At 43.6% G+C, this 16381-nt stretch overlaps 1 long non-coding RNA gene across 2 annotated transcripts; it reads left to right on the top strand.

Annotated features, from left to right (window-relative positions):
• Positions 1–7564: 7564 nt before the first annotated feature.
• Positions 7565–10215, top strand: LOC136459965 (uncharacterized). Of its 2 annotated transcripts, none has more exons than XR_010760286.1 (5): positions 7565–7772; positions 8331–8386; positions 9358–9454; positions 9811–9908; positions 10055–10215. It is a non-coding gene; the product is annotated as an uncharacterized lncRNA (long non-coding RNA). The 2 variants fall into 2 exon arrangements; XR_010760287.1 differs by having other exon boundaries at positions 9355–9454.
• Positions 10216–16381: the final 6166 nt, after the last annotated feature.

Below are 16381 nucleotides of genomic sequence, written 5' to 3'. Positions count from 1 at the left end.
CGAGCTCACCAGGCCCTCCGCCTCGCCTCGAGCCTCGCGCAGGAGGTCTCAGCGTCCTGACGCAATCTCCGCCTCATGCGAGGCTCTCCACGGAAGGCCTCGACAGGGAACACGATCTCCACCTCGCGCGAGGCTCTCCACGGAAGGCCTCGGCAGGGGGTGCATTCTCCGTATCGCGCGAGGCCTCTCACGGAAGGCCTTAGCAAGGAGTCCGATCTCCGTCTCGTGCGAGGCTCCGCTCTCCATCTCGCGCGAGGCCTCATTCTCCGTATCGCGCGAGGCCAGCTTATCCATAGTCCGTCGCCCCCGCCTCGTTCGGTCTTTCCGACAGCACGTCATGTCTCATTAATACTTCAACCACTCCTGTAATCTCAGCCGGACGATGGCTCGATGCCACAGAATGGCCAACGGGACATGAGGTCGCATCAGCCCCATACCGGCTGAGACAGGGCACGGCGGCGATTACCGGTCACTGTATCCTGACGCTGTGCCCACGATCAGCGCCCACACAGGACTGTGTCCTGCGATCCCCGCCTCGAAAACAACATCGCACGGACAACTTGGCTCGGGTCATCACTGCCTCCAAGCCAGTGCACCAGATCAGCCGCCCTCTCAGGGCCTCGGCACCGTGCACCAAGGTCTCGGCTATCTCGGGGTTCGTGCCCACTGAAACCCCCACTGCGGTGTAGCCTCAGCACCGACCAAGCCTCGGCCTCACGCACAGTCCATCCACAGCCGCTTGCATGTTCACCGCCGCACCCACTCTGAGGCAGCCTAGGGGCTCCCATGACGCATAGGGTCGGACGTGACCAGCACGTTGCCCCAGTGCTCCAAGGACAGACCACTCCAATGACCATGCCGCCATAGGAATAGGCCACAGGGCTCAGACACACCGCCCCTGTTGGCACGACGCCGTATAGTCAGCACATGTACTGTCCTTGTCCTCCCTTCAACTATAAAAGGAGAGGACTTGGGCCAATTAGGGGGGGACTGACAGAGGAGAACACCTTGTAACACATACACGCACACATCCCAGCCGCCTGAGAGCAACGTCTCAAGCAGCCCACACGACACCTCGCCGAGACCTGGGATCAGCTCCCTCTCTCACCCAGCTTCTAACCCCCTACTACAAGCACTTCGGTGCAAGGAATACAAGATTGATCCCTCAGACTGGACGTAGGACATCGATTGCCTAAACCAGTATAAACCTTGTGTCTCTTTGCATCACCATCCGGGATTAGGGGCACGCAGTTCAAATTCACTAGTTGGTTGAGGACCCCCGGTCCGAAACACCGACAACACTGTTGCAACATATATGTGAAACATATGCAACATCTAGATCAAAACTCTTGCAACATACATCTGGAACAGATGAAACATTTTGAACAAACACTTGCAACATACATCTAAAACACTTGCAACATATGCAACATTCCTGATCTACTTTTGCAACGTCAATATAAAACAATGCAGCATACCTCTAAAACGTCTGAAACACTTTTAAACATACATTTCAACATAGGGGAAGGGGCTTGGGCCGGTCAATTCCGGGCGTCACGGTGGGAGCCGGTGGCGAGCGGCACCGCACAAGCACCACTAGCATCCGATCGCGCTCGTGGGTGCCCTTGGCTCGGCCGGGGATGACCCGAGGTGCCCCGGCACGTGCGCCCAGCAGCTGTCGATAGGGGGCGACTACGGTAAGGCATTTTGGTGGCGCTAAGGATTGGGGAAAAGGCCGAGAAGGTGCTTTGCTGTCAATGAACGCGAGATAGAGAGAGCGAGAGATGGGGAAAGCAGAGGCAGCGCGCGCAGGATGGTCACGGCGGGCGGGCCGCACAACGCACGGGTCAAATCCGCATGGACCAGCTGCGTGACGGGTGGGTCAAGCGATGGGAGGGACCAAGAGTCACGGGTGAGGCGCACGTCGTAGGTATAGATGGCCAACGGGCTAGCCCGGCCCAGCCCGGCACGGGCCCATGCCAACACGGCCTGATAGCCAACGGGCCAGCATGGCACACCGTGCCTCCCGGGCCGTGCCTCATAGGGCCACGGGCCTAGCCTTCGGCCCAGGCACGGCCCTATGGGCTGATTTTCGGGCCGGCTCGGCCCGCGAAGCACGACCAGAATCACGGCCCGTGCCAGCCCATGGCCCGTTACCCTTGCATTCACAAACAGATCATAGTTTCACATTCACAGAATGTCCAGTACATTCACAGATCACAGTTTCATACATTCACAGAATCAAAGTTTTATACATTCACATATCACGGCTTTATACATTCACAGAATCAAAGTCCAAAATTCCAAATGTCTGATACATTCATAGTTTCATACATTCATAGAATCGAAGTCTAAATGTCCGATATATTCACAGATCATAGTTTCATACATTCACAGAATCAAAGTCTAAATGTCCGACACATTCACGGTCAAACAGAGATATCAAACTCCAAACTCCAAAGCCGACAGATAACAAAAATAACCAAAATAAGCTGTTTAATGCAATGCTGCCTCATTAAAAACCTTTCTAGGTAAAACTCACCTTTGTGAGAAACCCTAGAAAGAAAAAAGAGCGCAACCAGCTCTTAATTAACCATTGTTCAAATAATAGACAAGTCTTTCACAGTCACACTCACCCTTTCACAGTCACAGATCACCCACACACTCTCAAAAGTCAAGTCTCAACCTCATTACCTCACTAAGTACCAGGAGCACCACTAGCAGGTTCATCTTCATCAAGGTACAAGTTCTGGAATGAGTCTTTTAGCTCTTGGTTGTCAATAGCATGCTGTTCCCTTTTTTCTCCCAACTCCTAGTCCTTTATGCAGGTCAGCATCTCCACAGTCTCTGGTGACAAGCGCCGTCGCCGTTCCTCGATTATCCTACCTGTCAAACTGAAACAAGACTCTAAAGAGACAATGGATATAGGAACTGAGAGGATATCTCTAGCCATTATAGATAGAATTGAAAAGGTTAGCTTATGGTCACGTCACCACAGAAGTAGATCAAAATCATCCTCATAAGAAGTGACATTGTTACTGTCTAAGTAAGCTGAGAGCTCACAAACAGTAGAAGTAGACAAAGATGAAGTGGTAGGGAGAGGGGAAGGACCAACAACACCTGATCCACGGCCAAAGATTCTTCCCCATGCCTGTTTTTTTACCTATATGATGTAATGGTTGTGCAACCCTTTGAGACCTAGCTGCACCAAACTTGCCCTCATATTTGTTAAACAGTTTATACAATTCAGTTTTGATATCAGCATAGTATGAACTATACTCAGAACCAGTATATTCACCAAGTAATTACAACACATTAAAGAAACCTCTCATCTTAGCTCTAGGATCAAGAATGAATGCATATGAATATAACAGAGGTATGTCTTACCAATATTTAAGGAATTTAAGCTTCATAGGATATACAATAGCTCTTAGATTTTGATCTTTTTCATATGCATGCATATGAGAAGCAATCTCTAGGATATGGTGCAGAACAAGTGGACTTATAGGATAATAAACACCAGACAGAACAACAGTGGAGTCATAGAAGAGTTCCAGAAACTCCAATAACTTTTCAGCAAAATACCAATGATATGTAGTCAACAATTGTAAACCATAATGAAAATTAATGAACACAAAAAAGATATTCTTGTATGGAAGCAAGTGTTTAAGCATCAGGTAAGTAGAATTCCATCTAACATCCATATGTAAGCCAAACTTTCTAAGTCTAACACCCTTAGCATTACAGTATTCCTTGAACAATCCAATTCTTTGATTAGAGAAATTTAAGAAGTTAATTGCAGTTCTAAAATCTTCAGTGTAAGGTTTTAACCTCTTTAATCTAGATTTTACAATGAGATTAATGATATGACAAGCACAACGTTGATGTACAAGACTGTACTTACGGTTACTAGGATCCAAAGGATCAGGATCCAAGTAACCAGCAAATAGAGGTGTCAAAGTGTTCATAGCCCTAGCATTAGAAGAAGCATTGTCTAGAGTGACCGAAAATCTTGTCAATCAGACAATACTCCTCAACCAAGCAGCAATTCTTTCAGCAATATTTTCACCAGAATGTTTAACCTCAATCAGCCTAAGACCAATAACCCTTTTCTGTAACTCCCAATCAGTATTCACATAGTGAGCTATAACACTAATATAGTCCTCCTTAGCATTACCAGACCAAATGTCTGAAGTTAAAGCAACAGAAGCAGCAGCAGGCAATACAAAATTCTTAAGCTTATCACGGAGTTCAGTAAACAACTTACCAAGATCTCTAGTGGTGGTCTGTCTACAAACCTTAGCAAACCTAGGGTTATGAGCAAGAACAATGTAATCCTCCCAGACCTGTGTCTCACCTATACCTAATGGAAGGTCAAGCCTAACAATCAATCGACATAACTCAGAATGAGCAACAACAGAATTGTAGTCCCAGTTATGCACAGATCCATCAGGATTGAAAGAAAGCCTAGACTGAACCCTAGCAGCGTGATCAGCCTTTTTCCTACAAGATTTCTGGTCTCTAATCAAATGGTCAGTGCCAGCAGAAGATCTAGCAGACAATTTACTCTTACATATTTTACAGATAGCAGCAGTTCGAACCTTTTGACCATTCACAGTTTCATAGATCTCATCAAAATCAACCCAGACACCAAATTTACGCTTACCAAGACATGAGGTACCATCTGTGCTGTTGGAGCCGACCGACGTCCCTATCGTCGTCGCCGACGGCGCCGGCTCCACCCCTCCACCACCGTCGCCACCGTCCAGATCGATCGGAGTAGAGCCGCTACCGACATTGATACCCAACAACGCAGCAGCGTCGTCACGGATGTCGTCGTCATCCTCGGGGACCAGCCCTGCCGCGATCAAGTCATCGTTGCCGGTGAGTGGATAGACAACATCGTCGTCATCCGCCATGGCGACCCTGACCACGGACGGCTGATCTCCAGCACCGTTCCTCAACGGTGCGTGCAGGCGGAAGCGAGCAGCGCGGGTGGAAACGATAAGGCGGAGTGTGGCGCACGGCGTCCGGACAGACGTCCGCCCGCGTGAAAACATTATCGTTTCTATAATTGCTTAATTATTTTTTTGGGGTTAATTGTCATTAAAACTTTTCGCGATGCAAAGAAACGCCACTATAAATTCATATATTCTAGGGACATGCAGTTTTGTATCAATAAAAATATATATCTTTATTTCTCAAAAAAAACATTTATATATTCTTCTTTCTTTCTCTTCCTTTCTTCCATCTTCAGCCCCTCTCTCTCCATAGCCGTCGTGCTAGCTCCGCGCCTGTGCTTTTTCACGCCCACGCGTCGTTCCAAATAGTCGTTGTGATCTAGTGACCACTTGACAACTACAGCCGCACCTGACATGTTCTATATTTTCTCATGTTTCTGCAATCTACCACCAATTTCAACAAGCTGATCGACGACAGCAACAACCAAGGAAACAGAACAATGATTTTTATAACAGAAAATAACATAATTATTATCTACCTAGATGTAACTCATACGAGTATCGATCAGCTATAGCAGTTTGCTACCGATCGAGCCAAGCATATAAGCTCAACAAGAGTAATAACAACAAATCAGCCCGAACAGTATTTTTTCAGTCGAAATAGTGTTTTTCTCTCGCAACAAATCAGTCGGAACAGTGTTTCAGCTTGATTTTTCAGCGAAACGAACAGGACCAAAATAATAGGACAATAGTTACTGGAGCATGCAAGCGAAGGGGACACCCTCGCGTGTCGCCGCCTGTAGGCCAATGCCACTCTGTCCCCACCTCGGCGTTGCCTAAGCAGTGATCGTTAGGTTAACATCTCGTTATCTAATTAACACATATACTAGTTCGGTAAATAATAATCTTAGTTCGCAGTATTGAGAGTTTGTAGTGTTTAGCAACGCCACCAATCCGCTTGTCTCCGTATATATATTTGACATACACCTCAACAAGACGCCAGGGTAAAAAATACTCAGAGTGCAAAAGATCAATTTAATTGTGTGCTTGAGATTTACATGCATGTTGTCTGAATACGAAGCAGTAAACCACCAACGCCATGATGCTTTATGCAAAAAAGGAATCACAATTTTTTTTTGTTCAATTTTTAGTTAAAATGTTGAGTGGAACACATGAGATTTCTCTAATAAATGTCAATTATTTTGGTTTGTTGAGGTTAATATAAGACCAATATATAATAATAAATATCACATCTAAAAGAAATTTTAGTGATAAATGTCTTATTCAACTGATTTGATATGATGTATAATATTATTATGGGTAAAACTAAATCAGACAATACTACAATATTTTTAACGGAGGCGGGTGAGACGGCGAGCAAAGCGTCTGCCTCCGTTCAAAAGCCTACGTTAATGTAGCTCTACAGAGCGTCCCCCTGAACTTGTCGATAAATTTAGAAAAAGAAAACTCATCGAACTCAAATATCAGAATTTATTGATTGGTTGACCTTGTTGGTATACAATATTCAGATATCTATTGGATAGTATTAGCGATAGAAGATATATCAGACTTCATTATCAAAACCTTTAGGATAGAGAGTAGAGACAGTACTCAATCAAAGATTTAAGAACGAGCTGGAGATTTTACACTTGTACATGTCTCTCTCTCTCTCTCTATATATATATATCTCTCTCTATATATATATATAGAGAGAGAGAGAGGAGAAAGGAAGAACAACACAGACGACATTGTTCCGGTAGTGTTGTTCTTCTCCTAAGATAATATAATGGCACTCGTCATGAAGACCAGCACAACAAGGGCGGCCATGTGTGCTGCCTTTTTTTTGCATTATTGCTGTCGTTCTTGTGAGCATGCTGCCTTGTTCCCTCTCCAACCTCGAAGAAAGTACGCATCTAGAACTTATTATGTGCTTCTTGTATTGTACTTAACAGTATAATATGGTCTGATCTGACATGTGAATTACTATTCATCATGCGTATGCATGGTTTCATCTTCATGATACGATGGAATAATTGCTTGGATGCATGCAGATGAGGAAGACGAGACGATCTGCAACCCCGTGGTGAATGGGCAGTGCGATCTCGCGCGGTGCGCCATCGAATGCATGGAGGAGGCCAGGAAGCGTAGGAGTACTTCGTGCGTACATGCCTCCTGCGACAGGCGTGCCCGTCCTCAGGAGTGTTGCTGGACGTTTCGCCACCGCCGTCACGTCATGCTCACCGGAGACGACGTCGTAGCGGATCCGTGAGGAGTGCTCTTCGTTCATCATGTAATAAATAAATAATAATGCAATCTATATATGATCCGATCAATACAAAAAAAATTCCCAATTTATCAGTAGCTTCTCGCACAGGAGCGCTGGCCACGTCGCCAGAAACTAGCCCCCGCCGTCGGATCTGCCGTTCAGTGGCCCATATTTCTTGTAACGGATTTTACTGGAATCGACTCCTCGTGCTTCTCCTTACGTTTTCTGGCTTCTCTCTTCTCCCGCTTCTCATCAGAATCCAGCGAAACTAATAAATACTCAACTCCGGCTTCTCCTTCACGATCCCCTCATCTCTCTCCTCTACGATCCCTCTCTCCCGACGCGGACATCGCAAGGCGATCTCGACGGTGGCCGGCCCTCGGTGTGGCGGCAGCCACCCTCATCCTCCTCCACACCCCTCCCTCCTCGCGCCGCAAGGGCGAGGTGACGGTGGCCCTCGCTGGGTGCTGCGCCGGTGTAGTGGGTCGCGCGTGCAAGTTCATCGTGGTACCGGGGCTTTCAGCTATGGATGTGTACCATGTCAGGTGGTCCTCTTGGTTCTCAATCTCACCTACACATGTTTTTTTTTCAACATAATTCTGTTCCGATTAATTCTGAGATAAACAAACGCAATGGTAGAATCTACAAATAGTCGCTCTAATTGTTCGTGGTCCATTGCAATTTAGCGTTCCTATTTTTCAGACTCTCAAAGGTTTCTACAGTTGTTTGCTATTAGTGCTGCAGCATAAATCCTTATCTCTGCTCCGTATGAATATTACAGTAATGATTTTAGCTATTTTGACTAGGATATTTTGAATTATACATGTAGAAAAGGACTTACTCTAAATTACTATTTATAATGTGCTACAAGAAATATTGTTTAGCTTCGATGCATCTCCTTTAGTACAAAGGATAAATGATTGCAGTCAACGAGATACAATACGGCAATTAATACCTTGGATTGGTTAAAACCAGCATATAGTTCTATAGAACTTTTTCAAAGTTCCTAGGTTTAATTGATAGCTTCTTCTTAGTCTTCATGATCGAATCTCTTTTTAGTCCTCACTTTTTATGGTTCAAAACTATTTGTTTCTTCCGTGCAGGAGAGCAACAATGTTTAGGCTACGAACTACCTATGCCAAAAAGCTTTACTATTGAGGTACTCCCTCCATCCCTAAATGTCTGTCGTTTTCGCTTCCCGAGAAACAACTTTGACTAAATATATATTAAAAGTTTATTAATATTTATGATACATAATTAATATCATTGGATAGATATTTGAATCTAGTTTTTTTAATAAATTTATTTGTAGATAGAAATGTTGCACGTATTTTCTATAAATCGATTCAAAGTTATCGGCACGCAAATCGTGGCGACAAACATTTAGGGACAGAGGGAGTATGTAAGATCTTATTTGTGTTATAACGATTGATTATGGCAGCAATCTTATTTGTGATACCTCCTGCTTAGTGTATTTACATCCTTTTATGTACCTCTCATTGCTTTGTATTGGTACCTACATGTCTAAATATCCTAGATTCAATGAAGTTCGCAAATGCCATCTCTTGAAATTTGTAGATCCTCATATGTAACCTGCTTTACATCTTTGTTTTCTGTTTTGGCATGTTTGGCCTGTATGTTTTCATAGTGGCAATTGGAAAAATAAGGATCATACCTTTGAACATATTGCTCAGTTTCATAACACCAATGAGATACTGTCTTTGCTGATTTACGTCACTTTAAAATCCTTGCTTATATAAGTTTCACGGATCTGGTCCCATGCCTTTTTGCAAGCTGCTATTAACAATTTTAACCATTAAAGTACCAGTTCTGTAGCAATAATGGTGTGTTTGCAGCAAGTCTTGTGTGTTTTCCTATTGGCTGCGTTATCTTGGATATTTAATTTTAGATTGAATTCTGTCCTCACAAACCAAACATCAAAGAATCTATAAAAAGGAAGCCCCATTTCTTTTTCGCAAATACATAACTCTTCCCATGCCTCCTAATTGTTTTTTATGGACTGTGGGATTAAACAAAGTGCCTCCAAAAGCACTGTTGTATCAAACGGCAATTTTCTGTTTGGAATACTACACCTACTATTCATCTGATAGGTTTCCTTCATTGTAGCAGTTACAGTGCAGGTTGATGGCTCCAACAAAGCAAACTTTGCCTGCTTTTGCATACGAGGACATTAGCATTCTTGCAGCATCGTGGTTCTCCTATTAATGTATGTTTTAGATAATATACAGTTGTGTCCTATGCTTATTGCTTCATAGGACTGCATGTCCTAACTTTTATAATCTTACCAGACCCTCCTCCATTTAAAATATGTTCTTGCATGAAAACAGTGCAGACTAAAAGGTGTCAGTGGAGAAAACTGCGCCTTACAAAAAAATAAGCACAAGGCGATTGATTTACATGTTGGCAACTTGCTTGCTTCCTCATTTGTAATAAGGAATGTTCTTTTTCAATGGATACTGTATATACTAAGTTCAGAAAATTCTGTCTCAAGTGATGCTTAAGCTTAGTGACCATATTTCACATTATTTGGTAGTGCTAATAGATTTTTTTTTGGCAATGTAGTGACCATCATCTAACTCAGAAAGAAAGACCACCGACAAATCTTGAAACTACTCTCCCACTGCAAATTGATTTGGAAGAAGTGTCGTCATATATTTTGAGTTGAGAAAACATCATGCAAGCTTTTGAAGCCTTTTTTTGTTCCACAGAAAAAAAAACTTAGTCCACTGACATTACGTACATTCATGAGTTTGGTAACGCTTATAGTTCTCTCATACAGGTAAATACTCATTCTTCTTACTTGCAGGTTGGTCCAAAGTTACCTCGTGCATATCTGCCTCCACCGTAAGTCCAATGTTACCACTGCGATTGTGTACTTCATACATTACAGATATAATGCTTTACAGCAACTTAAGCCCTTTAGTCTCTGTACATTGATTTAAGTAACCAAGTATCAATTTCATAGGTATGCTCCCTCCAAATGTTTTGATTCAGTGGCAAACACGTATTCTGTACACATTGATTAGTGCCTTCTAATGTTCTTACATACTAGGATAATGGGAAGCATCCATCCCTGCACAAAATTGTGTCAGGCTCAGTGTCAAAAACTATCATGTGTAAAAGAAAAAAAAATTAGACCCATTATCGTAGCTTAATGACAAAATGGATAGCTGGACCATCAAGGTCCAGTTCGACATTCACCTTTTTTCTTGAAAAAAATATTTTCCAGTTTAGTGTATTCAAATTGAATCTGTCCTTCTGCTAAATTGTACCTCCATGAAGTTCCATTTGTTTTTCTGATTCTCTTTGAATTTCCAATAATGCTTACCTCCATCGTTGCATTTTGTGCCTACTTTTTTCTTAAACAAATCTCTTATGTTTGTTATCCAATTGGTGCTTTCTTCTCTGTTCTTTTTAGTTTAGCGATAGCTTCAGCAAATTAATAATCTGTTTTCCTGGGCATACCATATGACGCTATTGCTTAATATATGTAGTGCTCGCCTAGTACATGTTGGTGTTTCACTCATCGCAACGTACTGTATGTAAAGCATCGCATCGGCCCTGCCCCTAATCAACCGGGTCCCCCGGGGCCATCCCATGCTGTCGCCCTGTCCTTCGTAGCTCCGGACTCATGAAAGGTCCTAAATAGTTAAATGGTTAGAGGAGATGAATAGTCTATAAAAATCCACTATAAATTTATTAGAGCAATTGGTTAGTACGTTAAATGGCGAAATACAGTTTTACTCTAGCTCTACAAGAGTTGCAAGCCACCTACACCAACGATTCTAGTTGCTATGATCTCTAAGCACACACAAGCCCAAGTCACTGCTCTCTAAGTTAGTGGGCTCTCAAAGACTAACTAAAGAGCCTCAATAACTAAACTAACAAGCTCTCAAAGACTAACTACGCTAAAGAGCTTGACTAGACAAGAAAGTAAACAAAAGTAAATACAAGAGAGTGTGTAGAAAGATTATATCCTCGAGTCAAGGGAGATAAAACTAATCAATGAATGCCAAATCAATTACCGGGAGAAATCCAATACACAAGAGACAATTCATTTTTCTCTCGAGTTTCACGTGCTTGCTGGCACACTAGTCCCCGTTGTGTCAACCAACACTTGATGGCTCGGCGGCTAATAGGTATCACATATCAACACTTGGCGCCGCAAGAACCTACCCACAAGTGAGGTAACTGTCGATGTTTGACCACCGATAGCCTGCCACGGGGGTCCCCGAGGCAGTATGTTCGGGCTTCAGCGTATGCAGAACTCGACGGTAAACGCAAGAGAGTCGATTTATCCTAGTTCGGACCCTCGATCTTTGATCGAGTAATAGCCCTACGTCCAGTCGACGTTAGCCTTTGCGTTGGATTGATCGTAAAGTGTTGTGTCGTACAATTGTTATCTGAACTCCCTAGGATCCCTGCCCTCCTTTATATAGTCAGGAGGTCAGAATCCTAGTCAGTTTACAATGAGAGTTCCTAGTAGGATTACAGAATAATACTATTACTGAGATTACAGGGAAAGAATCCTAGTTAGACTAGATCTTCTTCCTTCCTTGCGGGGTATCCCGTGGGTCCCGCACCGACATGCCCTCGAGCACTTCATGGTTGAGTTCTGGAAGCCTCGTCTTGTTCCTTCAAGTCTTGTCGAGCAGGAACAAGCGTCGTCCGAGTGCTTTCTTGAGCGAAACCGTGTAGCACTTCGTGAGATCTTCACGTGGTGTGTACCTTTTTGAAGAAAAAAGTACTCCCATTTGGATGTAGCCCCTGAGCCTCTTGCTGTTTGGCACAAGGAGCTTAAGGGTCTTTTCTTGAAATCGCCTTGATTCTTCGTCGAAGGGCTCCCGAGCATATACCCGAGTTCTTTGTCGAAAAGAGCTCGGATATAGCTTTGTCCGGGTTTTTTTTGTCGTGTGGCCTTGAAGTCGTCTGTCTTGAAGAAGTCTTTTGAGTGATGTGTTCTCCGGACTCCAGCAGACGACGGTCATTCTTTGTCCCAGTTCATTCCCCAAGTGCCGAACCGTTTCTAGGAGTTCATGAAGAGGTGAGACCAGGACCTGGAGCAGGGACCCGATGCTCGCCCGGAACCCTCCATTCAGCAATGTCCTTGCTCTGGATCAGACCATCGCCAACAAGCTCGCGAAGCTATGTGGCAGAACCTCCTAAGTTATAGGGCCCACATACACCTGTCACTGTCCGACGACCTTTGACATTTATGCATATGTTTCCATTAACTTAAAAAAGACTGTCGGGTGTCCTCGGGGAACCCCGAATCATCCACGATTTTCGAGCAGGATCACGTTACAGAGTCATTGCAGTATTACAACATTTATTCAAATATCTACACCAGAGTAAAAACAACGGAAGTCTTACGATAACATAGTTTACAAACCAGTTGTTTCAAACCTTACAAACTAAGTTCGATAATTAATACAAACCATAGTAGTAGTGGAGTGGCATTATAATATAATACAAAACACACAAGGAGATTGCCCTGCCCAAGGGCCACACATTTACTTCTCATCGTCATCACAAGGTACAACTGTCATGCAGCACGATCCAAAACAGATCTGCTCATGAGGCTCACCTGCAACAAGGGGTCAACGAACCCTGAGTACAAAAGTACTCAACAAGACTTAACCGAAATAAAACTGATAGAACTCAGGAATGCAGGTTCAGGGATTCAAGGTATGGTTTTAGCAATAATCAAAGTTATTTTGCGTAAAAACTCTTTAACAAAATTCTTTATTTCAACAATTGAAACTTCATAAAATCATATACAAAGATGACACGATCCGTAATGAGATCATGAAACTTCATATCCAACACCTTCATCAACCATTCTCAAGTTCTAGTTATTAATACTACGATGATGAACAGTGAGTTGAGTCTCCATAACCGAGGAGCAACGACGATTCGAACCGATTAAACCCAGCTGGGGATTCCCGACCACACGACATATGCAGGTCCCCAACCTACATATACCAACCTACCCTCGAATCCTCTAAAACAAGAACGGGTCCGCGCCACCCGAGAACACAGTACTCCACCACTCCAGCCCATGGCCACGTGGGTACACGCTATTCCCACCATCTCTCCACTCCCAGTGCGCGAGTAGCCATTCTCGTAATAGAATCGCCAAGTTCAGGCTTACCGGAGTATGTGGTTAGTACTACAAATTCTCACCTCATGCAATTCAACAACGGACGTGTCTTAATCGACACAGGCGGAAAGAACCCGCTCATAAGACCTCCATGTCTTGTGGCTCACACACCCCGAGTCCGCCCGGTCTAGATTTATTACTCCACATTCCCATATCACATGCTAACATAATTAACCAATGTTCCATTTAAAACTTGCAGGTGGCAGGTAATCACCCGACTTTCATCGTTCTACGCATAGCTAAGCAAAACTAGGCATATACGAGTTTAAAAACTGGTAATATGGTAAATATGGAATAACAAGGATGGTAATGCACCAATTAGGCTCTTACTTAACTCCTAATCACTTAATGCAGTAACAGAAAGCAAAAGCAAAATTAATTTGTAAAACACAAGGTAGGGTTGTATGCATCCGGGGCTTGCCTTCGTTGACGGAAAAGTCCGACTCCTGCGACGTTACACAAGTATTCGATCCGACCTCAACAGACGGATTAAGCTCCTCAACAGCTTGATTAACTACCGCGTGTTCACCTTCGTTCACTACACGTAATAACAATGCCCTGTTTAACATGATGCGGAATTACGAAACATGATGCTCGATGATGGATGAAAAATTAATAATTTGAATACAACTTTCCTTCGCGGTATAGTTGCAAGTCAAACAAACTAAATATTTTTCGTAACACATACATCAACTGCCAAGGATCATTATCAACTAATGAACCAAGGTCATCACTCAATCCAAAATTACAAACAAAACCTAAATCACTAAAGGTTACCATTTGCTTTTATGAATTAATTATTTAATTAAAATTATGAAATAAATCAACTTATTCTAATTGAGCTCAAAATTTTAGTAAATGTTCATTACATGATAACTAAGTGGCAAAACAAATTTCATAATTTTTGGACAAGTAAATAAGCCTAGAAAAATCATGGAAAGTCATTTATTAATTAATTGAGCAATTTTTATCATACCCCAAAAATACTGGAAATCAATATTTCAAATTTTTGTTATATAATATACATCATAGAGAATTCACACAAAAATTTTCATAATTTTTGGAGCTCTAAATAATTCTACACAAAAATAACAAATTACAGCACTATTCATTTAATTCTGAAAAATAGAAAATCCACTTAGAACGCTGAGTCACTGACACCCGGGTCCCACATGTCATCTTCAACCTCCGACGTTGACCACGGCAGCGACGGTTCTGACCGGCGATTTCTCGCCGACGGTGAGATTACCGGCGACGACCAACGTACCAAAATGATCACCAAGTCTAGGCGCATCGATTTATGGCACTAACGCGACCAATTACGGACTGAACCGAGCACTACGTCGACCATGGCGGCCACGACGGCGCTGCTGCACTACGCCGGCGATGTGAGACCTGTAAAGCTTAAACGAATGGCTCAGGAAGCACCAGCAGCTCACCCCGAACGCGTTGAAGCAAGGAGCGAGGTCGGAGAAGCAACGGAGAGGCGTGACGACGATCACGGTGATCACGGCGGAGCAAAACATTGTCGGCGATGTGTACCGGCGACTGCAGTGGTCAAAATGAACAACCAACTATGTAGTAAGCACCACAGTATCGAGATGAAACAGAATCAGCCAAAACCAGGGACGAAGATGCACCGTGGAGCTCTGGCCGCGGCGAATCGCGCTCGGCGGAGGAGTTACCGGCCGCGAGGAAGAAGACGATGAAACTCGAGTTCCCGATGAAGACAAGCCAAATTGGTGGGTCAGATGGACGCGCAAGGTTTAGGCGAAGCTGGGACTAGCTTATCAGTGACGGTGGAGCATGACAACGACGGCACGGGCTCGCCGGAGTGGAGCAGCGGCGACGGGAAAAAACAGAGGGCGAAGAAAGAAGAACAGCGGCGGCTCCAGAGCTTTATAGGACGGCCAAGGAAGCGCAAGGAGCCACGACGAAGCCTTCAGCGCGCCAACGCGACGCCCAGACGGCCACGCACGCGACTGGAAGCAAACCGAAGATCGCCGGCCATGTAGCTTCGGCGGTGGACACTGTTCATCCAAATTACAGAATTGCCATTCGCCAAAATTCACACATTACTCTCAAATTTTCATAACAACTAAAAAATCTCCAAAAACAAAAGTTGTTCAAAATCAAAAGTTCTACAACTTTGCTTTTATAACCATCTTCTAATTCGGTCTAGATTTTGAAATGATCTTTTAAATTCAAATAGGGGATATTTAACGAATTACGCCTTTTTGAATTACTCAAAATTTTTCTAAACAACTTGAAAAACTCCAAAAATAAACTTTGCTTAACTTGCCAAGCTCTACACTTTTGCTTTTGGGATCAACCCCAAAATATGCTTAGATTTTGAAATGGATTTTCAGGGTAGGATTTAAATGCTGAAAATCGGGGTTTTCTCGAAAAATTCAAAATCCAAACAAACTTTGAACTTGAGCCAAACAATACAATTCAACACATACCACATGAATATAAACTTGTTTTAGTGTATGCATCTCAAAGTTTTTACCAAATGCTAAATGCCTTGCAATGCATATGATGATATGACAGTTTTAGTATTTTAAACACCCGGGGTGTTACAAGCTAGTCTTCAGTCGTTGTCGGAGCCGGCCAAACCTTCTGGGCAGCCCTCATGGCCATGAACTGTTGGTTCTCGATCACGAAAAGTGACGATTCCTCGTCCACAAAGGCTGCCTGGGACTTGCTCGCGGTTTTCTTCCTACCTATGTATCAGCGGAAGCAAAAAGGCACTAGGGAAAGAGAAGGCTCGGACGGCAGCGCTCAGATGAACTCGACGGTAAACGCAAGAGACAGTCGATTTATCCTGGTTCAGACCCTCGATCTTTGATCGAGTAATAGCCCTATGTCCAGTCGGCGTTAGCCTTTGCGTTGGATTGATCGTAAAGTGTTGTGTCGTACAATTATTATCTAAACTCCCTAGGATCCCTGCCCTCCTTTATATAGTCA

Source organism: Miscanthus floridulus, chromosome 6 (genome assembly GCF_019320115.1).
Source record: "Miscanthus floridulus cultivar M001 chromosome 6, ASM1932011v1, whole genome shotgun sequence".
In the NCBI taxonomy this organism is placed as follows: Eukaryota; Viridiplantae; Streptophyta; class Magnoliopsida; order Poales; family Poaceae; genus Miscanthus; species Miscanthus floridulus.
Note: the sequence above shows the minus strand (reverse complement) of the source record. Positions and strands in the feature narration are given on the sequence as shown.